The sequence below is a fragment of the Pongo abelii genome, chromosome 11 (assembly GCF_028885655.2).
Source record: "Pongo abelii isolate AG06213 chromosome 11, NHGRI_mPonAbe1-v2.0_pri, whole genome shotgun sequence".
Classification (NCBI taxonomy): domain Eukaryota; kingdom Metazoa; phylum Chordata; class Mammalia; order Primates; family Hominidae; genus Pongo; species Pongo abelii.
Genome location: NC_071996.2, coordinates 135,492,703 through 135,520,463, shown reverse-complemented (window position 1 = coordinate 135,520,463; position 27,761 = coordinate 135,492,703). Strand labels below are relative to the sequence as shown.

Genomic DNA, 27,761 nt, shown 5'->3' with positions numbered 1-27,761 from the left:
GAACTGTTCCCAGATTAAAGGAGGTAAAGGAAACATAACAATGAAATACAGTATGTGGACCTAGACCAGCCCCTGTACTAGAAGAGGACAAGATGCTAAAAGGGATGTTGCTAGGCGAATTGACAAAATTGTTACAGATAATAGATCTGATAAAAGCTATATCAAAAGTTATGTTAAATTAAGTTGATAACTTTCCTGTGGGTATGTGTACTAATCAGGGTTCTCCAGAGGGGCAGAACTAATAGTTTATATGCATATATGAAAGGGCGTTTATTAAGGAAAATTGGCTCATACAATCACAAGGCAAAGTCCCACTACAAGCCATGTGCAAGCTGAGGAAGAAAGAAGCCATTAGTGGCTCAGTCCATGTCCAAAAGCCTCAAAAGTAGGGAAGCCAACAGTGCTGCCTTCAGTCCGTGGCTGAAAGCCCAAGAGCCCCGGGCAAACCACGGGTGTAAGTCCAAGAGTGCAGAGGCGGAAGAACCCAAGTCTGGTGTCCAAGGGCAGCAGGAGCGGACTGAAGCATCCAGCATGGGCAAAAAATAAAAGCCAGACGACTCAGCAAGCCAGCTTACCCGACTTGTTCTAGACGCACTGGCAGCCAATTGGATGGTGTCCGCCCACACTGAGGGTGGGTCTTCCTCTCCCAGTCCACTGACTGAAATGTCAATCTCCTCTGGCAACACTCTCACAGACACACCCAGAAATAATACTTTACCAGCTATCTAGGCCTCAATCCAATCAAGTTGATACCTAATATTAACCATCATAGTATGTAAGAAAATATCCTTAATTCTTGGAAATACAGAAGTATGTGGGAGTAAGGATGTAGTCAAATTTACTCTCAAGCAGTTAAGGAAAAATTTTAGTTTATATTTGTGTGTGTATGGAAAACGGAGAGAGAGAAAGGAAGCAAATAATAAGCAAATGGGACAAAATGTTACCAACAGATGAGCCTAAGTAAAGGGTGTATGCATGCATGAGCATTTATTCCAGAGAAATGAAAGCCGCACATGAATGCTGATGGCGGCTTTATTCATAATAGCCAAATCCTGAAAACAACTGTCATTCAACAGATGAATGGTTAAGCAAGCTCTGATGCATGCATGCCATGGAATACTACTCAGCAATGAAGAAAAACAAACTATTGATACATGCACCAATCTGAATGAATCTTAAAGGAATTACACTGAATAAAGAAAAGTCAATCTCAAAGGTTACATACTATATGATTCTGTTTATATAGCATTCTGGAAATGACAAAATTATAGAGTTTAGTGCTTAGATGGGGTTAGGGAGGCAGAGAGAGAGGGCAACGGCCATGGCTATGAAAATGTAGCACAAGGGATCTTTGTGATGGAACTCGTCTTTATCTTGACTGTGGTGGTGGTCACACAAATCTACAGATGTGACAGAACACACACAGATGAGTAAACGCAAAACTGGTGAAATCTGAATACAGAGTACAAGTGAAAATGGTAGACTGTGAATAAGGTATGTGCAGTTACCTGATGGTCATACTGTACCTTAGTTACACAAGAAAAAACTAGGTGAAGGGTACACGGGATTTCGCTACATTATTTCTTACAATTGCATGTGATTCTACAAGTAGCTCAAAATAAAAAGTTTAATTTGCCGGGCACAGTGGCTCATGCCTATAATCCCAGCACTTTAGGAGGCTGAGGTAGGCAGATAACTTGAGGTCAGGAGTTCAAGACCAGCCTGGCCAACATGGTGAAACGTTGTCTCTACTGAAAATACAAAAAATTAGCTGGGTGCTGTGGCGCGCGCATGTAATCCCAGTTACTCAGGAGGCTGAGCCAGGAGATTTGCTTGAACCTGGGAGATGGAAGTTGCAGTGGGCCCAGATCACGCCACTCACTCCAGCCTGGGTGACAGAGTGAGACTCCATCTCAAAAAATAAAATAAAAATAAGAAGTTTAATTTAAAAGTAAAAGCTAAAAGGAAAAATGTTTAAACAAAAATTAGCAACATAAAGTAACATATGAATAATGATAAAGCACCAGAGGCATTCCTATTAACTTAAGAATAGGAAAAGCCTGCTATTTGTTATTTAATAATGTTCTAAAGGAGATAGTCTGCTATATAACAAAAAAGGTGATATAAATATTAGAAATGAGAGAAAATGATCAATTATAAATGAAATCACTATCTAGAAAATCCAATACTCAAAAAGTATTAGAATATAAGTTCAATAATGCCCAAAAACAATACATAAAAATAGCCTTTTTATTGTATCCCAATAATAATTAGAAAACTCTGTTATAATAAAGAACTTTGTTCCACTTATATTACATTTAATTCTTTTCTTTTTTTTTTTTTTTAAGATGAGTCTCACTCTGTTGCCAAGGCTGGAGGGCAGTGGCGCGATCTCGGCTCACTGCAACCTCCACCTCCCGGGTTCCAGCGATTCTCCTGCCTCAGCCTCCTGAGTAGCTGGGACTACAGGCGCATGCCACCATGCCCAGCTAACTTTTTGTATTTTTAGCAGAGACGTGTTTCAATGTGTTAGGCAGGATGGTCTTGATCTCCTGACCTCGTGATCCGCCCGCCTTGGCCTCCCAAAGTGCTGGGATTACAGGCATGAGCCACGGCGCCCGGCCCTCGATCATCAGGCATTAGATTCTGAGAAACAGCGCATAACCTACATTCCTCACGTGCAGTTCACAACAGGGTTCGCGCTCCCGTGAGAATCTAATGCCGCCACTGATCTGACAGAGGCGGAGCTCAAACAGTAATGCTTGCTCACCACTCATCCCCTGCTGTTGTGGCCCAGTTCCTAACAGGCCATGGACAGGTTCGGGATCCCTGTTTTACAAGCGAAAGATTACCAGCCACCAACACAGGCTAAGAGAGACATGCAACAGATTCTCCTTCAAAGCCCTTAGGACAAACCAGCCCTGCCAACACCCTGATCTCACACTTCTATCTTTCACAGCTGTGAGATAATAAATTTCTATTGTTTAAGCCATTCAGTTTGTGATACTTTCCTACGGCAGCCTCAGTAAATCAATACACCACTAAAACCAAGCTTAGGAGATTCATTGAAAACTCCTCTCTGATGATCTCAAATAACTGTTCCAATAAAGGCAGAGGAATGTAAAATACACAGAGTGAAACTAGAGCAAAGCCTGATTAATCAAAATGCATTAAAGTCAGCTTAAAAATATACTTGTCTTTCAATCTAGTTTTCAAAAGAGTTTACCAAAAATTATCTTTAAAAGATGCTCGAGGCCGGGTGCAGTGGCTCACACCTGTAATCCCAGCACTTTGCGAGGCCAAGCTGGGTGGATCATCTGAGGTTAAGAGTTCAAGACCAGCCTGGCCAACATGGAGAAACCTCGTCTCTACTAAAAATACAAAAATTAGCCAGGTGTGGTGGTGGGCACCTGTAATCCCAGCTACTTGGGAGGCTGAGGCAGGAGAATCACTTGAACCCAGAAGGCAGAGGTTGCAGTCAGAGGTGATACTGCCACTACACTCCAGCCTGGGCAACAGGGTGAGACTCTGTTTCAAAAAAAAAAAGATGCTTGAATAAAACACTAAGAAACAAATCCAAATGTATAAATTATTTAGTATATGATAAAGGAGGCATTTCAGATCAATAGAAAAAAGATTTCTCACTAAATGGTAATATAATAGTGGAGCTATACAGGGAAAAGAAATGAATTAAAACATTCTTTATGTACTTCACACTAAACTTGACAGATTAAAGAAGTTATCATAAAATACAAAACCATAAAAAGATTGAAAGATTTAACTGCAAAAAGATGAAATACGTAAGTACTGAATATATAATACATCATAAACAAATGTAAAGACAAATATAATATCTTGCTTTCCATGTTAGGTAAACTATTCCAAGGCACAGAATAAGATGAAAAAACCCGCTACCATGCTAGTAAGTAAGTGTATTCTAGATTGCAAAGCCAAGTAAGGAAAGCAAAGAATACAGGCCAATCTCATTTATGAACATAGATGCAAAAATCCTAAATAAAATATTAACAACATGAATCCCCACAATATATTGAAGATTACACACTGAAGCAGGTATATCCTATGAGAGTCTATCTATTAAATATAACTCACTATATAGCAATAGGGGGAGGTGAACTTAACAAATGTCCAAAAAAGAATATGACAAAATTTATCACCAACTAGTATTTCTTCTTTTTTTTTTTTTTTTCTTTTTGAGAGAGAGCCTCACTTCTGTCACCCACACTGGAGTGCAGTGGCACAATCTCAGCTCCACAACCTCAGCCTCCCAGGTTCAAGTGATTCTCATGCCTCAGCCTCCCGAGTAGCTGGGATTACAGGCACGCACCATGATGCCCAGCTAATTTTTGTGTTTTTAGTAGAGACGGAGTTTCTCCATGTTGCCCAGGCTGGTCTTGAACTCCTGGACTCAAGCGATCCACCCACCTCAGCCTCCCAAAATGCTGGCATTACAGGCGTGAGCCACCACGCCTGGCCACCAATTAGCATTAAACAGCTAAAAAAAAAAGGACATTTAATAAGCACTTAATTAAAATAAATATATGTTAACTTATTTATATATAAATATGATATATATGTAAATATGTCTCATTTTTTATATATATAATACTTAACAGTATAACATTACTGACATTCCCATTACAGTTAGGATGAGATACCACCTACAACTCAACACTAAGCTGGAGCAGCCCTAGCCAACATAATCAGAAAAGGAAGAGGAATAAATATCGAAAAAGAGACTATGTGTTTATTATTTACAGATAAAATGGCTACCTAGAACATCTAAAAGGACATACTCACAAATTATATTACTGATAACATGCCTATATGCCAACAATAATAAATTTGAAAATGCAAGGAGAAAAAAAGATCAATTCTAAGTAGCAACCAAAATCACAAGCTAGTAGGGTGTGAAATCTAATTTGAATTTTAAGATTATTTTTAAAAACATGAAGGAAGGCTGGCCACAGTGGTTCATGCCTATAATCCCAGATCTTTGGGAGGCCAAGGTAGGCAGATCACTTGAGGTCAGGAGTTCAAGACTAGCCTGCCCAACATGGAGAAACCCCATCTCTATTAAAAATACAAAAATTAGCCAGGCATGATGGTGCATACCTGTAATCCCAGCTACTCAGGAAGGTGAGACACAAGAATCACTTGAACCTGAGAGGCAGAGGTTGCAGTGAGCCGAGATCGCACCACTACACTCCAGCCTGAGCAACAGAGTGAGACTTTGTCTCAAAAAATAAAATTTAAAAAAATTTAAAAATTAGCCAGGCATGGTGGCACATGCTTGTGATCCCAGCTATTCAGGAGGCTGAAGTAAGAGGATCACTTGAAAACATAAAAGAGACCTAAACAAATAAACCCTGCTTTTGATCAAAAAAGACTCAATACTATAAAGATGTCAATTAAAAATGAGTTGAAAAAGTCAATGTGATCACAAATTCCAATCATGACCTTTTAATAGAAATTAACAAGCTTATCTTTTTTTTTTTTCTCTCTTGAGATGGAGTCTTGCTCTGTCACCTAGGTTGGAGTGCAATGGCGCAATTTCGGCTTACTGCAACCTCCGCCTCCTGGGTTCAAGTGATTCTCCTGCCTCAGCCTCCCAAGTAGCTGGGATTACAGGTGCGTGCCACCACACCCAGCTGATTTTTTGTATTTTTAATAGAGACAGGGATTCACCATATTGGCCAGGCTGGTATCTGCCCACCTCAGCCTCTCAAAGCACTGGGATTACAGGCATAAGCCACTGCACCCAGCCTAACAAGCTTATCTTAAAAATCAAATGAAAAAAATGGGAAAGGATCTGAACAGGCATTTCTCCAAAGAAGATATAATTACAGCCAATGAGCTTATGGAAAGATGCTCAACATCATCAGACATTAGGAAAATGTAAATCAAAACCACAAGAAGTACTACCAGTCACACTCACTAAATTGTTTCCTTTAAAATGACTAACATTATGTGATGTGAATTTCACATTGATAAAAAGTAATTTTTAATATCTAATAGAAGAATGCCCAAAATAGATGAGAAATGTTTGCAAAAGAGTAACGAGAAAAGACTTGCTCTATCAAATTGAAAAACATCCTATGACACACTAGTAATTAAAAGATTATGATATTCAACTGGAAATTGGCAAAGACATCATTAGAAGGAAACAGACAGTCTAGAAACAGACCTTAGGGAAATTATTTTAAAAGTATTTCAAATCACTAGGAGGGAGAACCACTCAAATGATAATAGCACACCTGGCTATCTGTTTGAAGAAAAGTTAGATTCTTACCACACATAAAAAATAGGCCGGGCACAGTGGCTCATGACTATAATCCCAGCACTTTGGGAGGCCGAGATGGGCGGATCAGAAGGTCAGGAGATTGAGACCATCCTGGCCAACATGGCGAAACTCCATCTCTTCTAAAAATACAAAAATTAGCCGGGCGTGGTGGCAGGTGCCTGTAATCCCAGCTACTCAGGAGGCTGAGGCAGGAGAATCGCCTGAACCCGAGAGGCAAAGGTTGCAGTGAGCCGAGATCACACCACTGCACTCCAGCCTGGCAATAGGGCAAGACTCTGTCGCTAAACAAACAAATAAATAAATAAATAAATAAATAACCTGACTCCGTCCCTAAATAAATAAATAAATAAATAACCTTCAGGCCGGGCACAGTGGCCTTGGGAGGCCAAGGCAAGTGGACTGCTTGAGCCCAAGAATTCAAGACCAGCCTGGGCAACATGGTGAAACCCCATCTCTACAAAAAATACAAAAATTAGCGGGGCATGGTGGTGAATGCCTGTAGACCTAGCTACTCGGGAGGCTGAGGTGGGAGGGGATCACCTGAGCCCAGGAGGTCAAGGCTGCAGTGAGCTGAGATCATGCTACTACACTCCAGCCTGGGTGACAGAGGGAGACCCTGTTTCAAAATAAAAAAATAAATTAAATAAAAATAAATAAATAAATAAATAAAATAAACTGTAGGTGGCTTAAAGTGCTAAATGTTGGAAGTAAAATTATAAATACAGTAAGAATATAGGAAAAATAGCTTAAAACCTAGGAGTAAAAAGTCTTCTTAGTTAAGACACAAAATACAGATGTCATAATGATGAAGTCTCAAATTTTAAAAATCAAAAACTTCTGTAAGCCAAAAGGAATCATAAAGACAAATCAATCGACTAGGAGAAAATATTTCTAATACATAAGAGTCCAAGAATTAATATACAGAATATGTAAAGACCTACAATCAATATGAAAGAAGCAACTCAATTAAAACAAAATTGAAATTTTAAATTTAAAAACAGGTAAAAGAAATATTCTAATTTAATTGTACGTAAAGGAGCATTCTAATTTAATTGGTCAGTGTTTGCACACAGGCATGAATATTCTTAAAGCTCCCCTCCCCTGGTGATTCTTATACACAAGGTAAACAAGCACTAGGCCACACCTATTTGAGGAGCAGGAGGTGTCTCAGCCCGCCCAAGGCGAGGTAAGAGAGGAAAAATCTAACACCCCCTTGAAGAGCTCCTCTGCAATGGGTTCCAGAGTGAGGATGCTGGAGTGCATGGAGACAGGATGCCTTAAAGGACACTGGTTTCTTTTTATCCAGTTGGAAATCATTCTCTTCTACTTCCGCAAGACTGAAACATATAAATCATATTCTCTGAGATGAATAAGGAAAATTACTACAAAATAAACTTATACATCTGTGTGGAAGAAGCCCACGATTATTTGCAAAATCTGACCAAAACAAACACATTTGACGTTATGGGAAAAAAGCAAATCACATAAAAATATCTGCACTGTGATTCCATTTGATTAGTGTCAAAAACATGTAAGATTAAACCACAGTTTAGGGATACAAACCATGTGGTTAGAAAGGGGAAAGGCACGGAGATCTCCAATGGCAACGATAATTTTGTTTTCTTAATCTGGTGGTTGTGTACATTGGGTATTCATTGTCCTGCTATTCTATATACCTCACACGTATTTTGCATACATTACTTTGTAACTTTTCAATTACCAACAAATAAGACTATAGAATGCATATAAAAACATACATAGTCTTTTAATTCTAGACTCAATCTTTTCCACTGAAAATCTGCCAGGTTCTATCATGTCCTTCTATGCCCTTCTAGGAGTTAACAAAAACCTCGATTTTCATCTTTTCTTCTGAAGTTGTATCACAAGGAGACTCATGGAGGTAGGGCAGGGATACAAGAAAGGGCAATGGATCTTCTGATCAAACACAAACCACTGACAATCACTTCAGACCAGAACTCAAGAATAAAAACAAAAAACATGTGTAACAAAATTAAAAGCATTGCAAGAAGAATGATGCAATTTTAACAGATAGATATTTTTCCATTAATTATTTTCTAACTGATCAAAACTCCATGAAACCCATTTGAAATCTCAGCTTTCAATTCCTTTGAGATACAAATATTACACTGCATCCAATTGAGTATTTGCAGTGTCAGAGCAAATTCTACATGTGGTGGGTAGTTTTGAGTTCAAGGACAGTGTCACATGTATTCCTTCCTACTGGCCAGAAGTTTCGAAGTCCCCGAGAATCAGGCCTGGGCTCTGCCCACAATACTATCATCTGAGCGTTCCTTTCATTAGCACAGTACAAGATCACACAATGACCCTTAAGCTGAGGCAGGATCCTGGATGCCTGAGGAAGTGGGATACTCTTTGGGTATGGTAAAAGCCAAAGGCTGAGACAATCAATAAATTAATTAGCATGAAGTATGCTGACTTCTTTGGAAGGAATTTTATGAACACAGGATTTAAGACTTCTTATACAATAAACAATACAATCACAAGTGCTAATAAAGTAGAACTAAGGGTGCTACAGCATGAAAATGTTATCAATCAATCAATAAACTTCTGAATTAATTATATATAAGATTGTACAGACAGATGGTCCCCAACTTATGATGGTTCAACTTATAATTTTTCAGCTTTACAATGGTGCAAAAGCTATACTCATTCAGTAAAGTTGTACCTCAGGGACCCCATGACCAGTTTTTCACTTTCAGTACAGTATTTAATAAGTTACATGAGGTATTCAACACTTTATTATAAAAAAGGCTTTGTGTGGCCAGGCGCGGTGGCTCACGCCCGTAATCCCAGGCGTGGGAGGCTGAGGCGGGTAGATCACGAGGTCAGGAGATCGAGACCATCCTGGCTAACACGGTGAAACCCCATGTCTACTAAAAATACAAAAAATTAGCCGGGCGTGGTGGCGGGCGCCTGTTGTCCCAGCTACTCGGGAGGCTGAGGTGGGAGAACGGCATGAACTCGGGAGGCGGAGCCTGCAGTGAGCCAAGATCAGGCCGCTGTACTCCGGCCTGTGCAACAGAGCAAGACTCTGTCTCAAAAAAAAAAAAAAAAAGGCTTCATGTTAAATGATTTTGCCAAACTTTAGGCTAACATAAGTGTTCTGAACACATTTAAGGTAGGCTAAGCTAAGCTATGATGTTCAGTAGTTTAGGTGTATTACAATCATTTTCAATTTGTAATTTTTTTTTTTTTTTTGAGAGAGGGTCTCGCTTTGTCACCCAGGCTGGAGTACAGGGGTGAGATTTCAGCTCACTACAACCTCCACCTCCCAGGCTCCAGTGATCCTCCCACCTCAGTCCCCAAGTAGCTGGGACTATAGGCATGCACCACCATATACCCAGCTAATTTTTTGTATTTTTGGTAGAAACAGGTTTCACGTTACCGAGGTTGGTCTCGAACTCCTGAGCTCAAGCAATCTGCCCGCCTCAGCCTCCCAAAGTGTTAGGATTACAGGCGTGAGCTACCGCGCCTGGCCCAATCTATGACATTTTCAACTTATGATGGGTTTATTGGAATGCAACGCCATCAGAAGTCAAGAAGGATCTGTATTAGGGAATTAAAGGAAATTTTAAAAGATACCTTCCCTGGATCAGAAGCATACAGTAGTTAAATAGAAAAGAGTTGTAATGTACAGTATTGGGGTGATGGGTACACTAACAGCCAACACTTCGCCACTATACAATTCATCCATGTAAAGAAAGCCTCTTGTACCCCTAAAACTATTGAAATAAAAACTGAAATAAATACTCCACAATTCAATCCAACCTCCCTTCTCAACTGCTTTCCATATTCACATTCACTTCTTAAACAGGGGTGTGTGTGGGTGTGTGTGGGTGTGTGTGTCTAAGAGAGAAACAGGAGAGAAAAAGAGAGTAAGAGAGAGAGAGGAAGGAGGACCGGGAATGAGAACACAGAAATATGTGAGAATAAAGAATGGGAAAGTAATAGTTATTAGAATTGTATTCTAGAACAGCATTACCTCCAGGGCCTCTAAGGGAGCTTTCTTTCTCTAACCACATCCCTCTCCTCACTCCCTCAAGCTTGCAAGACTGCTCTTCCTTTTTCTAACTTCTGGTCCTTCATCCCTCATCTTTTTTTTTTTTTTTTGAGACGGAGTCTCACTCTGTCGCCCAGGGTGCAGTGCAGTGGCGCAATCTCAGCTCACCACAAGCTCTGCCTCCTGGGTTCACGCCATTCTCCTGCCTCAGCCTCCCGAGTAGCTGGGACTACAGGTGCCCGCCACCACACCTGGCTAATTTTTTTGCATTTTTTTAGTAGAGATGGAATTTCACCATGTTAGCCAGGATGGTCTCAATCTCCTGACCTTGTGATCCGCCTGCCTCAGCCTCCCAAAGTGCTGGGATTACAGGCGTGAGCCATGGCGCCTGGCCCATCCCTCATCTTTTTTTTAATCTCTCAGTTGAGCAACCCCATTTCTGCTTTCCCTTCCCTGGATTCTTACCCTCAAAGAGATATAATATATAATAATAATATTGGAAAGAAATTATAGAATCCTGTTCCAACTGCCTCAGAGTCCAGAGCTCTTCATGCTAGTGACCTCATTATTTTGCATAGAGTCCCCTGAAGGGCCTGGTCAGAGGTTTCCTACATTCTTTTAGCTTGGCACTCTGGCATGGGCATAGCCCAGGGACACATTCCAATTTCCTAAAGCTGAAAAGTCCCATCTGAGATTCTAAGATCTTTATTAAAACTAACCTTAATTGAATGCCATTCGAAAGTGTAAACAGTAGATAAACCAGTTCAACTCTATACCCAAGTATTTGTTAAATTACGGTTAGACAAATGATAAAACTACTCATTTTTCAATAACTATTGTATTGTATTGAAGACTTTCCTTTATAAAAGGAAAGCAACCAAACGGATACAATAGTCTGAAAGGCATATATGTTTTCTAAATAAATAACATTAGTAATTACTTCTCTGAATACTATATCAATTTACTGTATTTTTAAGAGATGATTTGTTTATTCTATTAGCCTAAGAGATCAGATTATAACACATCCTTTTATCACTGATAATTTGAATTGCTTTATGTTCTGATAGCATTTAGAATCAAGAAATGCAAGCATTATTGATTCTAACATCTCCAAATCCCAGCATTTCTAAGTAAATAAATACATATACATTATATGTTTGAGGAGACAGCTATGTAAAAAAAATTTTTTTAAAAGAATTGTATTCCATATGTTCAAGAAGCTAAAGACTGGCTATGTTAAGAGACCTGGGATATACAAAAAAAAAAAAAAAGATCCAAATTAAACTTCTAGAGATAAAAACCATATCAACTGAGATGAAAAATACACTGGATGGGACAACAGCAGATTAGACACCACAGGAAAAAAAAATTAGGAACTTCAAGATGTAGCAAGAGAAACTGTCCAAAATGAAACAAAGAAGGAAAAAAGACTGAAAAAAAAAAATTGACAGCTGAGACTTTGAGGCTATTCCAGCCAGCCTGCTGCCAGGGACCCATGTTTTTGCTCCAGCACTTAGAGCCTCTTGCCTTCCCCTAGGCAAGTGTCCTTCCGCTCCAACTTCCCTCCCCCGTCCCTTTTTGGCCCCTATGTGCTCCTCTTTTACTTAGACTTGAGCACACAGAGACAAGCACACCCCCTTGTTCCCTACTTCACCAATTTCTGGTGGCTGAAATCCACCCTCACAGACTTCAAAGGAAGATATTCTTGAGATAATGAAAAGTAACATCTTTGCATATGAAAGGGAAAAGGTTAAAGTATATATATATATATTTTTTAACTGTATTAGGAACGTGTGAACCTTTTTAAAAACAAGGTTTTATTTACTGTAGAGATGAATGCAAATCAGAACCCATATCTCTTGGTCTACTTAATTAAAACCAGCTCATACATCCCTTAGGGGTTTATTATTATTATTGTGGTTGTTGTTATATTTGTTGTAATTATTAGTTGGGGTTTCTTTTGTTTTTCTTTGCAGTTCTCCACACTAAACTCACAATATTGTGGGGAGAAGCCATAACTAAACTCTATGCTGCAGTGAGACATAGGAGTAATCAGCTCCCAGCAACATATGTAGCCCGGGTTGCAGGTTGTAATAATCACCAATGATTTAAAGCTTTCGGCTGGGCATGGCGGCTCGCGCCTGTAATCCCAACACTTTGGGAGATCTAGGCAGGAGGATCCCTTGAGCTCTAGGAGTTCAAAACCAGCCTGGGCAACACAGTGAGACCCTGTCTCTATAAAAATTAAATTATATTTTAATGTAAATAAATAAAGCTTTATTTAGCCTTGATCTCTGCCCTCATAGTCAGGTCTTCCCATATTTTATTAGTGAGGTGGGAAAATGTATTATTTGTTTGTTGTTCTGCTTCTGCCCCAATATTAAACTATGAAATTTGTGATTTGTTTAAGTTCTGGGTGAATCACAGCTTAGTCTGTATGTCCAGCTCATTTGTTTCTATATATTTTGTTTGATTCTCTCTTTCTTTCAAGGCTTTTACAAAAATATATACGTGTCTGTGTGTGTGTGTACAAACATGTAAATATATATATATATACAGATCTTCTGAAAAGTGTGTTAAGCTCGTTTAAGTAATAGATAACTTTAATAGCCTTATATAGCATAAAGAAATTGAATTTGCAGTTAAAAACTTTTCCACGGCCAGGCACAGTGGCTCAAGCCTGTAATCCCAGCACTTTGGGAGGCCAAGGTGGGCGGATCACGAGGTCAGGAGATCGAGACCATCCTGGCTAACACGGTGAAATCCCGTCTCTACTAAAAATATTTTAAAAAATTAGCTGGGCGTGGTGGCGGATGCCTGTAGTCCCAGCTACTTGGGAGGCTGAGGCAGGAGAATGGCGTGAACCCAGGAGGCGGAGCTTGCAGTGAGCAGAGATCGCACCACTGCACTCCAGCCTGGGCAACAGAGCGAGACTCCGTCTCAAAGGAGAAAAAAAAAAAAAAAAACTTTTCCACAAAGAAAACTTGAGACCAGATGGACTCACTGGTAAATTCCACTGAACATTTAAGGAAACTATACCAGTTCTATGCAAACTGTTCCAGAAAACTGAAGAAAAGGAACATTTTCCAACTCATTCAAGGTTTCCAGTATTACCCTGGTATCAAAAACAAAGATATTACAAAACACAGTTCAAACCAGTATCATTCATAAACAGAAATGTAAATTTTTTTAAACAGGATTTTAGGAAATCAATTGCAACAATATATAAATAGAATAAGAATATGGCAGAATCAAGTGGGGTTTATCCCAGGAATGAAAGGTTATTTTTAGGACCAGGCATTGTGGTGCACGCCTGTAATACCAGCACTTTGAAAGGACAAGGTGGGCAGATCACCTGAGCTCAGGAGTTTGAGACCAGCCTGGGCAACATGGTAAAACCTCATCTCTACTAAAAATAGAAAAATTAGCCAGGCATGGTGGCACACACCTATAGTTCCAGCTACTCAGGAGGCTAAGGCAGGAGAATCGCTTGAACCCGGGAGGCAAAGGTTGCAGTGAGCTGAGATTGTGCCACTGCACTCCAGCCTAGGTGACAGAGCAAGAGTCCATCTCAAAAAGAAAAACGAAAGGTTACTTTTAATACAGTCATGCATTCCATAATGACATTTCAGTCAATGACAGACATACATGCTATGGTGGTCCCATAAGATTATAGGGAAGCTGAAAAATTCCTATCACCTGGTGACAATACAGCCATCCCAACATTGTAGCACGATCCACTAGTCATGTGTTTGTGTTGATGCTAGTGTAAACAAGTCTACTGTGCTGCTAGTCATATAAAAGTATAGCACATATAATTACATACAGTACACAATACTTGATAATAAGTGGCTATGTTACTGCTCCATGTATTTACCATACTTTTATCATTATTTTACAGTGTACTCCTTTTTTTTATTTTTTTATTTATTTTTTATTTTTTTTTTGAGACTGAGTCTCGCTCTGTAGCCAAGCTGGAGTGCAGTGGCGCAATCTCAGCTCACTGCAACCTCCACCTCCGGGGTTCAAGCGATTCTCCTGCCTCAGCCTCCCAAGTAGCTGGGATTACAAGTGCGCACCACCACGCCCAGCTAATTTTCGTATTTTTAGTAGAGACGGGGTTTCACTGTGTTGGCCAGGATGGTCTCAATCTCTTGACCTTGAGATCCATCCGCCTCGGCCTGCCAAAGTGCTGGGATTACAGGCGTGAGCCACCATGCCTGGCCACTCCTACTTATTTAAAAAAGATGAGCCGGGCGTGGTGGCTCACACCTGTAATCCCAGCACTTTGGGAGGCTGAGGTGGGCAGATCACGAGGTCTGCAGTTTGAGACCATCCTGGCCAACACGGTGAAACGCCATCTCTACTAAAAATACAAAAAATGGGCAGGGCGCAGTGGCTCACACCTGTAATCCCAGCACTTTGGGAGGCCAAGGTGGGCAGATCACAAGGTCAGGAGATCGAGCCCGTCCTGGCTAACACGGTGAAACCCCGTCTCTACTAAAAATACAAAAAATTAGCCGGGCGTAGTGGCAGGCGCCTGTAGTTCCAGCTACTCGAGAGGCTGAGGCAGGAGAATGATGTGAACCTGGGAGGCGGAGCTTGCAGTGAACTGAGATGGCGTGACTGCACTCCAGCCTGGGCGAGAATGCGAGACTCCGTTTCAAACAAACAAACAAACAAACAAAAAATGAGCCGGGCGTGGTGGCACGCACCTGTAGTCCCAGCTATTCAGGAGGCTGAAGCAGGAGAATCACTTGAAGCCGGGAGGCAGAGGTTGCAGTGAGCCAGATCGCACCACTGCACTCCAGCCTGGCGACAGAGCGAGACTCCATCTCAAAAAATAAATGACAGAATAATCTGTACACCAAACCCCAACAACACGCAATTTACCCATGTAACAAACCTGTACACGCACCTCCAAACCTAAAGTAAAATTTGGAAATAAAATAAGTAATTCAACTGGAAAATGTTAACTGTAAAACAGCCTCAAGCAGGTCCCTCAGGAGGTATCCAGAAGAAGGCACTGTTACTGGAGATGACAGCTCCATGCATGTTACTGCCACTGAAGACCTTCCAGTGGGACAAGATGTCGAGGTGGAAGAGAGTGATACTGATGATCCTGACTCTATGTAGGCCTAGGCTAATGTGTGTGTTTGTGTCTTAGTTTTTAACAAAGAATTTTAAAAAGTAAGAACAAAATAGAAAAAAGGTTATAGAATAAGGACATAGAGTATTTTTGTACAGCTGTACAATGTGTTTGTGTTTTAAGCTAAGTATTATTATAAGAATCAAAATATTATAAAAAAATTAAAGTTTATAAAGTAAAAAAAGTCAGAGTAAGCTAAGGTTAATTTACTATTGAAGAAAGAAAAATGTTTTCTATAAATTCAGTATAGCTTAAGTGTACAGTGTTTGTAAAGTCTATAGTAGTGCACAGTAATGTCCTCGGCCTTCACATTCACTCACCACTCACTCGCTGACTCACCCGAGCAACTTCCAAGCCTGCACGTTCCAATCATGGTAAATGTCCTATACAGGTGTACCATTTTTTATCTTTTATATTGTATTTTTACTGTACCTTTTCTATGTATAGATACATCTGGATACATAAATACTTAGCATTATATTACAATTGCCTATGGTATTATATACAGTCACATGCTGTACAGGTTTGTAGCCTAAGCGCCACAGGCTATACCATATAGCCTAGGTGTGTAGTAGGCTACAACATCTAGGTTTGTGAAAGTACACTCTATGAGGTTTGCACAACAAAATTACCTAACAATGCATTTCTCAGAATGCATCCCCATTGTTTGGAAACAAATGGCTGTATTTGAAAATCGATGTAATATTTCACCATATTAACAAATGAAAAGTGGCTGGGTGCAGTGGCTCACATCTGTAATCCCAACACTTTAAGAGGTGACCTGTAATCCCAACACTTTAAGAGGATTGCTTGTGCTCAGGAGTTCAAGGCCAGCCTCCACCACAAAACAAGACCTCATCTCTACTAAAAAAACAAATAAAAATCAGCCAGGTGTAGTATGTTTGTGGTCCCAGCTACTTGGGAGGCTAAGGTGGGAGGACTGCTTGAGCCCCAGAGGTCAAGGCTACTGTGAACCACAGTCATGCCACTGCATTCCAGCCTGGAAAACAGAACAAGACCCTGTCTCGAAAAAAAAAAAAAAAAAAAAAATCACATGATCATCTCAGTAGATTTAGAAAAAGCACTTAACAAAATCCAATGTTCATTCTTGAAAAAAAAAAAAAAAAACTCAGTAAACTAGAAATAGAAGAAAACTTCTCCAGTGATAAAATGCATACACAAATGGTCAAAGACTATATGCTTTCTTCCTAAGAGAAGAAACAAAACAAGTAATCTGCTCTCACCATCTCTATTTAACATTGTACTTGGGGATTGTAGCCAGTGCAATAAGAAAAAGAAATAAAAGCCTGGAAAGGAAGAATTAAAACTGTATTCACAGATGACATAATATTTACATAGAAAATCTAACGGAATCTACTAAAAAGCTCTAGGACGCCAGGCGCAGTCGTTCACGCCTGTAATCCCAGCACTTTGGGAGGCCAAGGCGGACAGATCATTTGAGATCAGGAGTTTGAGGCCAGCCTGGCCAACATGGTGAAACCCCGTCTCTACTGAAAATACAAAAATTAGCCGGGCGTGGTGGCACACACCTGTAATCCCAGCTACTCAGGAGGCTGAAACAGAAGAATTGCTTGAACCTGGGAGGTAGAGGTTGCACTGAGCCAAGATTGCGCCACAGCACTCCTACCTGGGCAATAGAGCAAGACTCTATCTCAAAAAAAAAAAAAAAAAAAAGGTCTAGGACTAATAAGAACTAAGTGAGCTTAGCCAGATTGACAGAGAAGATTAATGTAAAAAAATCAATCATATTTCTACATACTAGTGGCAATCAGAAATATAAATTTTAAAAATATAATTTTAATAGTGTATTAGTCCATTCTCACACAGATATAAAGAAATACCCAAGACTCGGTAATTTATAAAGGAGAGAGGGTTAATTGACTCAGTTCCACATGGCTGGGAAAGACTCAGAAAACTTATAATCATGGTGAAAGAGGAAACAGGCATGTCTTACACAGTGGCGGCAGGCAAGTGAGAGAGCATGTAAGAACACAGGAAAAACTACCATTTATGAAACCATCAGATCTTGTGAGAATTCATTATTACAAGAACAGCATGGGGGAAACCAGCCCCATAATCCAGTTACTTCCCTCCCTCGACACCTGGGGATTACAATTCAACATGAAATTTGGGTGAGACCTAAAACCAAACCATATCAAATAGCATCAAAAACCATTAAATACTTAGGGATAACTAAACATTGACAGTTTCCTTAAAGGTTAAGCATATACCTATTATATGATCCAGCCATTCTACTCCTAGGTATTTAACCAAGAGGAATAAAAATATATGTCCATACAAAGCCTTGTAAACAAATTTTTATAGAAGCCTTATTTGTTAATAACTAAAACTGGGAACAACCAACATGTCCATTGGTAGGTAAATGTATTAATAAACTGAGGTACAGCCATACAATGCAATATTACTCGGCAATAAAGAGGAATCAGCTACTAATATGCTTAACAACAGGGATGACTCTCAATTATGCTGAGTGAAAGAAGGATAACTACATATTGTGTGGTTCCGTTTATATAAAATAAGAGGAAATTCTAGGAAATGAAAGTTAATGTACAGTGATAAAAACATCAGTTAGGCCAGGCGCGGTGGCTCACGCCTGTAATCCCTGCACTTTGGGAGGCCAAGGCGGGCAGGTCACGAGGTCAGGAGATTAAGACCATCCTAGCTAACACGATGAAATCCCGTCTCTACTAAAAATACAAAAATTAGCCAGGCATGGTGGCAGGCGCCTGTAGTCCCAGCTACTGGGGAGACTGAGGCAGGAGAATGGTATGAACCCGGGAGGCGAAGCTTGCAGTGAGCCAAGATCACACCACTGCACTGGATCCAGCCTAGGCAACAGAGCAAGACTCCGTCTCAAAAAAAAAAAAAAAAAAAAAAAAAAAATCAGTTATCTGGGATAGGGATCAGGGAGCCAGGGGTATGAAAACAGCTTTGGGCATAATAGATATGGTCAATGTCCTGTTTGTGATGATAGTCCTACAAGTACACACATATGTCAAAACTTAACAAATTGTACACTTTAGAGTTTATAACCTGTCAACTATACCTCAATAAATCAGCTTTAAAAATATGGTCTTAACCAATAATAATCCTACACAACACAAATTGGGCCCTAATTCATTTATTAAAAATTGTTTTTTGTTAATAAGACATATTTCAGTCATAAAACTTATAAGGCATCCTTACTTGCAAACTATTATGAAAGACTGATTTGAACTAGCAAAAATTCAGTAAAACATAAAGAAAATAAATGCATTATTTCAACAAAAAAAATCTCAGAACAATTCTTTTTTTCATTTACAAAACTTAACTAAAATTTAAAAGAAACATGTAAATTTCTGACCTTGTTTAATACTGTGCCATAAGTAAAAGGATTAAACAAAAATAATAATAGCTCCTTCTTGGTATAACTGTTGCTAGAGTTTTGCATTCAACCTTTTAAAAGTGATTAAAGCTAACCGTGGGAGACATCAGAGAAAGAGGCAACTATTTCCCATGTGGAAAGCTGGTCTCCAAAAAAATGAAGTTAAACAGAAATGTTTGGGGCTTCTCTCTGAATCCCTCAGCATCTAGATAATCACCACAAACTTTTCCTCATCAAAGCCTAATAGGAAATAAAAACAATCCAATTTCATTAGAGGAGGACCAAAAAGGAACTTATAATGCCAGGATTCTTCAATTAGCATTATATAACTTCCTGCCTCCACCCGGTTTGGGTCACACAACCTCTCAGTGTCTACCAGACACCCCACCAATACTTTACTGAGGGCAGGGTACTTCATCAGCCCTTCCCCCCTCATGATTTCATCAGAGATAATTTCAAGGTACTTTGTACCACATGAAGTCTCTTCCTACCAGTGTGACCAGTGTCTCATCTGTCATCATTAGTACATCCCAGAGGCAGCCTGTTATTAGGGCAAGAAAGAAATCAAACGTAGGTGGACTAACAGTTGACTAACTTCATCAAAGTCTTGCCTCAACATAACTGGTCACATAATAACTACTCTAAGGCATCAAGTTCTTGCTATGGTTCCAAATAAAATACCTTCTATACGAAAAACCCATCAAATCCTTCTACTTCATGTTACCTGACAAAAAGGAGCATCTTCTGCCATTTTACCACCACTCTCAGTTTAATAAAGACAACAAGATTTCTGAGACAGGCACAGTGATTCATGCCTGTAACTCCAATATTTGAGAGGCTGAGGCAGAAGGATCACTTGAGGCCAAGAGTTTCAGACAAGCCTGAGCAACATAGCAAGACTCTGTCTCCACAAAAAAAAAAAAAAAAAAAAAAAGTTTTTTTAACTAGCTGGGCATGGTGGCTCATGCCTGTAGACTCAGCTACTCAAGAGGCTCAGGTGGGAAGATCACTCAAGCCTGGGAGTTCAAGGTTACAGTGAGCTATGATCACACTACTGCACTCCAGCCTGGGCAGCAGAGTGAGATTCTGTCTCAAAAAGGCCAGGCGCAGTGGCTCACATCTGTAATCCCAGCACTTTGGGAGGGCAAGGGAGGTGGATTGCTTGAGGTCAGCAGTTTGAGACCAGCCTGGCCAACATGGTGAAACCCCGTCTCTACTTAAAATACAAAAATTAGCCAGGCATGGTGGCGTGAGCTTGTAGTCCCAGCTACTCGCGAGGCTGAGGCTGGAGAATCGCTTGAGCCCACAAGGCGGAGGTTGCAGTGAGCTGAGATCGTGCCACTGCACTCCAGCCTGGGCAACAGAGTAAGTCTCTGTCTCAAAAAAAAAAAAAAAAAGAAAAAAGAAAGAAGAAGAATTCTGGTCAAGTCTCCACCTCCCTGACATCACCAAAAATGGTATCGATGGCCAGACCTCAGAGGGATCTATCCACTCATTCCAGGCCCAGTTTTACTTTTACTCATGCTCAGTAATATTTTATTTCATGAAAACTCCTTCTGTAAAACAAAAACTTTTTGAAGGATAAAATAAAAGGACAGGCTGGGCATGGTGGCTCACATCTATAATCCCAGAACTTTGGGAGGTTGAAGCAGGAGGATCGCTTGAGCCCAGAAGGTCGAGGCCACAGTAAGCCATGATCTCACCACTGCACTCCAGCCAGGGCAACACGGACGTGGCATCAGAGGGTCTGCTTTGACCAGAGCACTGTTCTCTTCCTGTGCATCTTGTAGACATCAGTTAAAATGTCATTTCGGTGATTTCTCTAAAACACTTGTCACAGCCATAGTTTTGCATTTGTGTGATTATTTGAGTATCATCTGCTGAGAACAGAGATCATATGTGCATTCACTCTCCCCCGTCTCCAAGGCCAAGCATAGTGCCTAGTTCCAAGTAAGCACTCAAATATTATTATATTTGATGATTAAGTGAATAAATGAACACTAAGTCTATAAGAAAGCAACAAAACATCTTTTAAGAGGACTTAAAAGTTTGATCATCTTCACAAATGTATCTTTGGTGGATGCCCAAAGCAATTGAGTCCCCTTATTAAACATTAAACTCAAAAAAAAAAAAAAGTCAATTCAGATGTCTACATAAATTGCTCTGGCCTTCAATATCTCAAGGCAAATGCTGAGCATCAAAGGCTGATAGGCTAAACACACACACCCTCCTTATATAAAGCATACCTACTGGTTGCTAAGTAACAGTTATTTTTGGTAATTCCTGATACCACTGCTGCTACATAGGAAGCACTTTGGAAATACCAGTCAAATAAAAAAGAGCAACATTTCACAAGACTCTTGAGTATGAATGAAACAGTAACTATACTTAAACTGTGGTGTTTCATATAAACCTAACACCAAATGCGGAAGCAAAGAAACTCTAAGTGGCAAAGCCCTCAGCTAGTAGCTTCACTATTTTAGATCTCAAACAGGAAAAATGCCATATAGATTTGTACTAAGACTATTTGAAAGAAATAGATCACAAATCAAGTGACCTGAGAGCATTAAATAAGAACTTCAAAATGCCACATGGAATTATTTCCCAAACTCTTAAGAATATAAGGAAAGGAATTAGGACTTCCTGTCCTCTCCAATACAAATACAAATTATATCTGTACTTTAGAGACAAATCAAGTCCCATTTAATCCACAAATGATTTCTCCACCCTCTGACCTACTACAGCACTTAATATCTGTACCACATATTTTGCATTTAAACAAATGTCCATTTTATTGCTTTCCTAATAATTTCATGTGTGCACTTTTATTTCTTTTATATCCTTTAAAGTGTATAATGCTGTAGATGCTTAATAAATATTTATTAAATTGGAATGAAATTATAGTTTTAAATGAATTTTGATATAGAAACTCCCACATTTTATTCCCAAATAATGTCATTTCCAAAAACGGTTCACATGCCTCAGTTTTAGCTCCATCATCATCAGATTAAAAATAAAGTTGTTATCCAACCATGTTCAAATAAGGCTTACAGTTTTCTTAGTATCACTCATTCAAACTCAAATCAGGGGAGGTTTTACAGTGCCATAGTGTCTCCTGAAGTGTAAGTCCATGCTATTAACAACACCTGCTCCTACTTTTCTCAATGTAGCAAATTTCACTCCAAATATTTCTCAAACCTCAAACCTAGTCAGTCCCAGGAAGATTTCCTTCTGCAGAAAACTTGTAAGACACAAAATCTAAGCTACAGAATATACTAACCACACCCCACTCACAACAGGGAAGCAAATTCCTCAGAAAAGGATTAGTTACAGATGTACAATTAAATGAGTTTCACACCTATAGAACAATGGAACAGAACAGAAAACTCAGAAATAAAGCCACACACCTACAACCATCTGATCTTCAACAAACTGACAAAAAACAAGCAATGGGGAAGGGACTCCCTATTCAATAATTGGTGCTGGGGTAACTAACTAGCCATATGCAGAAGATATAAAACGGTATATATTTCACGATATACATAATGGGTTAAAGATTTAAATGCAAAGACCTCAGTCAGGCACAGTAGCTCATGCCTGTAATTCCAGCACTTTGGGCAACTGAGGCAGGCAGATCTTTTGAGCCTAGGAGTCAAAGACTAGCCTAGACAACATGGTAAAACCACATCTCCACAAAAAAATACAAAAATTAGCCGAACGTGGTAGTGCACACCTGTAGTCTCAGCTACTCGGGAGGCTGAGGTGGGAGGATCACTTGAGCCTGGGAAATCGAGGCTGCAGTGAGCTGCAGTCACACCACTTCACTCCAGCCTAGGTGACAGTGAGACCCTGTCTCAAAATAAAATAAAAGACCTCAAACTATAAAAATCCTAGAAGAAAACCCAGGAAATACACTTCTTGACACTGACCTTGGCAAATTTTTGGCTAACTCCCCATAAGCAACTGCAGCAAAAACAAAAATTGACAAGTTGGAACTAATTAAACTAGAGCTTCCGCACAGCAAAAGAAATTATCAACAGATTAAACAGACAACCTACAAAATGGGAGAGAATATTCACAAACTATGCATCTGACAAAGGTCCAATATCCAGAATCCCTATGGAACTTAAATCAACAAGCAAAAAACAAATAAGCCCATTTTTAAAAATGAACAAAGGACATGAACACTTCTCAGAAGAAATACAAAAAAAAAAAAAGACCACGACATACAAGCAGCCAACAAATATATGGAAAACATGATCATGACTAATTATCAGAGAAATGCCAATCAAAACCACAATGAAATACCATCTCACACCAGTCAGAATGCCTATTATCAAAAAGTCAAAAAACAACAGATCCTCGTTAGGCTCCGTTGGAAAGGGAACACTTATACACTGTTGGTGGGAATGTAAATTAGTTCAGCCACTGTGGAAAGCAGTTTGGAGATTTCTCAAAGAACTTAAAGAGCCACCATTTCACCCAGCAATCCCATTGCTGGGTATATAACCAAAGGAAAACAGACCATTATACCAAAAAGACATATGCACTTGTATGTTCACGGCTGAGCTACTGACAATAGCAAAGACACGGAATCAACCTAGGTGGCCATCAACGGTGGACTGGACAAAAAAAAATGTGGATGTACACGATGGAACACCATGCAGCCACAAAAAAAGGAGGATATCATGTCCTTTACAGCAACACAGATGGAGCTGGAGGCCATAATCCTAAACGAATTAGCACAAGAACAGAAAACTACCACACGTTCTCACTTATAAGTGGGAACTAAACATTGAGCACACATATAAGTGGGAGTAGAAACGTTGAGCGCACATGGACATTAACATGGGAACAGTCGGCCGGGCCCGGTGGCTCACGCCTGTAATCCTAGCACTTTGGGAGGCCGAGGCGGGCGGATCACGAGGTCAAGAGATCGAGACCATCCTGGCTAACATGGTGAAACCCCGTCTCTACTAAAAATACAAAAAAAATTAGCCGGGCGCGGTGGCGGGCGCATGTAGTCCCGGCTACTCGGGAGGCTGAGGCAGGAGAATGGCGTGAACCTGGGAGGCGGAGCTTGCAGTGAGCGGAGATCGCGCCACTGCACTCCAGCCTGGGCGACAGAATGAGACTCCGTCTCAAAAAAAAAAAAAACATGGTAACGGTAGACACTGTAGACTACTGGAAGGAGGAGAGATGGGGGATGTGGGTTGAAAAACTACCTACTGGGTTCTATGCTCAATACCTGGGTGCAATATACCCATGTGACTAACCTGCATGCGTATCCCCCATATCTAAAATAAAAGTTTATTTAAAAAAAAAAAGTCTCTATGATCGATAAAGCAGATAAAGTGTATCACTGTGGAAAGCGCAAACGTCAAGAACATGTTATAATTAAGCGGCTGCCCTTCAAGATTCCCGAGGCTCCCCATCCCTGCCAGTCCTGAACATCTCGATCAAGACCCTTGAGAACGCGTCCACAGGTGACCCGAGCCTCGGGAGGCGTCCTCTCTACAGCAACAGGCTCTAATTCTGGTCTCGCTCCCCTCACACCATCCTAAGCTACAAGGGCCCCGGCGCTATAAGCGCGGCCTGGGAGGCCGGGTCGGTCAGGAGCGGAGAGTGGGGAGCCAGAGACATTGAGGGAGAGATGCGGGACAGGGAAGACGCGTGGGCCGAGGAGCAACGCCGGAGGCGGAAGACGCTCGTCCCGGGCCGCCACTGCAAGTGCCTGGCGAAGCGCCGCGGAGCCCCCCAGAGGCCAGACCCCGGGTCGGTCCCGAGGGGGTCGGGCAGCACTAGACTGTACAGCTGGCAGGCGAGTGAGGGCCTCACCGTTTCTCCCCGGAGGCCGGTGCCGCCGCAGTCCCGCAGTTGCTAAGGAGAATGTTCTTCCGGGTCACGGGCGCGTCGTTCTAGAGAGCGACGGTGGCCGGGCGAGGCCGAGAGTGAAGCGCGCGGGGCGTGTGCTCGGTGCAGGAGCTCGTAGTCGGCGGTTCAGCTGCGACAAGGGCGGAATGGCCAGGCCAGGGGCCGCCGCGCCTTCTCCGGCCTCGCTCGCGGGGACAACTGGCTGCAACAGTTGGCTCCCAGTGGGCGGCCTCTGAGACGCCTTGTGCCAGGCGCCGGCTGGCTCCGGGCCCCTCTCCCACCGTCAGGAGCCTTCCAGACCCGGCTCCTGAACCTCCAGGTTCTGCTCCACTGGGCCAGGACTTGCACGGCAGACGCCGCCGGCCCCTTTCCTGTTACAAGGCTTTGCTCATTCTTTCATTTACTCACTGGTCATTTATTGAACAACTGCTTGGGGCGAGGTGCAGTGCTGGCACTGGGGATACAGAGATGGACAACCCCCGCATGGTCCCTGCCCTCAGGATGTGAGGCTGATGGCAGAGCAAGCAGATGACGTCCCGCACGCGGGGATGATCGAAGGAAAGGAGACTAGGGGAGCCTGCCCAAGGGGCCCACCCAGACACGGGTGGGGAGCAGCTGATGTTGGAGACGTCGACCTAGTAGAAAGGGTTGGGAAGAGGGTTTCAGGTGAGAGAGGAAGCGCAGTTGAGAAAGCCCCCGACAGTTCAGCCCGCCCAGGGAAGCGTGTGGAGAGGAGACAATCGTTAAGTACGGGACCTAGGAAACACCAATATTGTAGATGTGAGCAAAGGAAAAGGAAATCCAAAGAGCAGCCAGAACGTTCGGGAGAGCACAAGAGGAAAGAATGCCAGTGAGGCGATGGCCGCCATTCTCAAGCTATGGAGATCAAGTGTCCATTGGTGACCATAGAAAAATCAAACTTCCCTTTGGGAGGCCGAGGCGGGCGGATCACCTGAGGTCGGGAGTTCGAGACCAGCCTGACCAAAATGGAGAAACCCCGTCTCTATTAAAAATAAAAAATTAGCCGGACGTGGTGGCACATGCCTGTAATCCCAGCTACTCAGGAGGCTGAGGCTGGTGAATCGCTTGAATCTGGGAGGCAGAGGTTGCAGTGAGCCGAGATCGCACCGTTGCACACCAGCCTGGGCAACAAGAGCGAAACTCTGTCTCAAAAAAAAAAAAAAAGAAAAGAAAAATCAAACTTCCGAGACCAGCCTGGCCAACATGGCGAAACCCCATCTCTACTAAAAATACAAAAATTAGCCGGGCATCGTGGTGCGCGCCTGTAGTCCCAGCTACTCAGGAGGCTGAGGCAGGAGAATCGCTCGAACCCGGGAGGCGGAGGTTGTAGTGAGCCGAGATCGCACCATTGCACTCCAGAAAAAAAAAAGAGAGGGAAGGAAAGACGGGAGGGCAGGGCAGTGTAGGGATCAAACTTCGGGAATACAATGTGGACAGATGCTTGAGTCTGTATGGAGTCCACCACCATATGTTCCATATTGAACAAGGAAAAGAGATGCATTAAATTGTGCCTATATTTCTTTCTTTTTCTTTTTTTGAGATGGACTCTCGCTCTGTCGCCCAGGCTGGAGCGCAATGGTGCGATCTCGGCTCACTGCAACCTCCGCCTCCTGGGTTCAAGCAGTTCTCCTGCCTCAGCCTCCCGAGTAACTGGGACTACAGGCGCGTGCCACCACTCTCGGCTAATTTTTGTATTTTTAGTAGAGACGGGGTTTCACCGTGTTAGCCAGGATGGTCTCAATCTCCCGCCCATCTTATCCCAAAGTGCTGGGATTACAGGCGTGAGTCACCGCACCCGGCCAGTGCGTTGCAGTAGTCTAAGCAAATTCAGGGTTCCCCTTAATAACTATGAGCTCCATGAAGATGGAAAACTTTGCATCTGCAGTACCTGCCACACACATAGGCCTCAATCGATGTTTGCTTAAAGACTAAATGAACCCAAGGAACCTTTGTTTTTTAATGTTCACACAGACCTTTCTAGAACCCTCAGGTAAACTGTGATTTCAGCAAAACTTGTCTTTGAAATGTAGAGGGTAGAGGAAACCCAGCAAGGACAGGAGGCAGAGGGTGTCAGGGGTCCAGGGATTCAGTGGATAGGAGAGGGGCCAGTGGGGACAGGAAGGGGAAGACCTAGAAGAGGAAGAGAACAAAGGATTGAAACAAAATCTGTGGCCGGATGCAGTGGCTCATGCCTATAATCCCAGCACTTTGGGAGGCCAAGGCGGGCTGATCACTTGAGGTCAGGAGTTTGAGACCAGCCTGGCCAACATGGTGAAACCCTGTCTCTACTAAAAATACAAAAAACTAGCCGGGCATGGTGGTAGGTGCCTGTAGCCTCAGCTACTCGGGAGGCTGAGGCAGGAGAATTGCTTGAACCTGGGAGGTGGAGGTTGCAGTGAGCCTAGATCGGGCCACTGCACTCCAGCCTGGGAGACAGAGTGAGACTCCGTCTCAAAAAATAAATAAATAAAAAGAAAATCTGAGATTTCAGGACGAGAAATAGGAGGTGAAGCCAAGGAAACCAAAAATAATTAAAAATAGGAATAGAGGATCAAGGACAAGAGCAGAGGAAGTAGGGCTAAGACCATTATTTTACTTAAGTTCAACGGACAAATCTCATTTTGATTGGTCGTTTGTCAAAGTGTGCTGCCTGCCTGTGTATAGGCTACAGGGCTAGGGTGGACATATCACTGTGCCCTCTTTTTTTTTTGTGGGAAGGGGGGACCAAGTCTCACTCTGTCACCAGGCTGGAGTGGAGTGGCGCAATCTCGGCTCACTGCAACCTCTGCCTCCCAGGTTCAAGCGATTCTCCTGCCTCAGCCTCCCAAGAAGGTGGGACTACAGACGCGTCCCACCACACCCAGCTAATTTTTGCATTTTTAGTAGGGAAAGGGTTTCACCATGTTGGCCAGGATGGTCTCGATCTCTTGGCCTCGTGACCTGCCCA

The 27,761-nt window shown here is 41.8% G+C and overlaps 1 protein-coding gene across 2 annotated transcripts in view; it reads right to left on the bottom strand.

Annotated features, from left to right (window-relative positions):
- DIS3L2 (DIS3 like 3'-5' exoribonuclease 2) overlaps positions 1-26,289 on the bottom strand; it is a 375,419-nt gene extending 349,130 nt beyond the window's left edge. For both annotated transcript variants that reach the window (XM_063713123.1, XM_024243284.3), the window contains exon 1: positions 24,758-26,289. The gene's annotated coding sequence lies outside the window, so the exon portion shown is untranslated. The remainder of the gene's footprint in view (positions 1-24,757) is intronic.
- Positions 26,290-27,761: the final 1,472 nt, after the last annotated feature.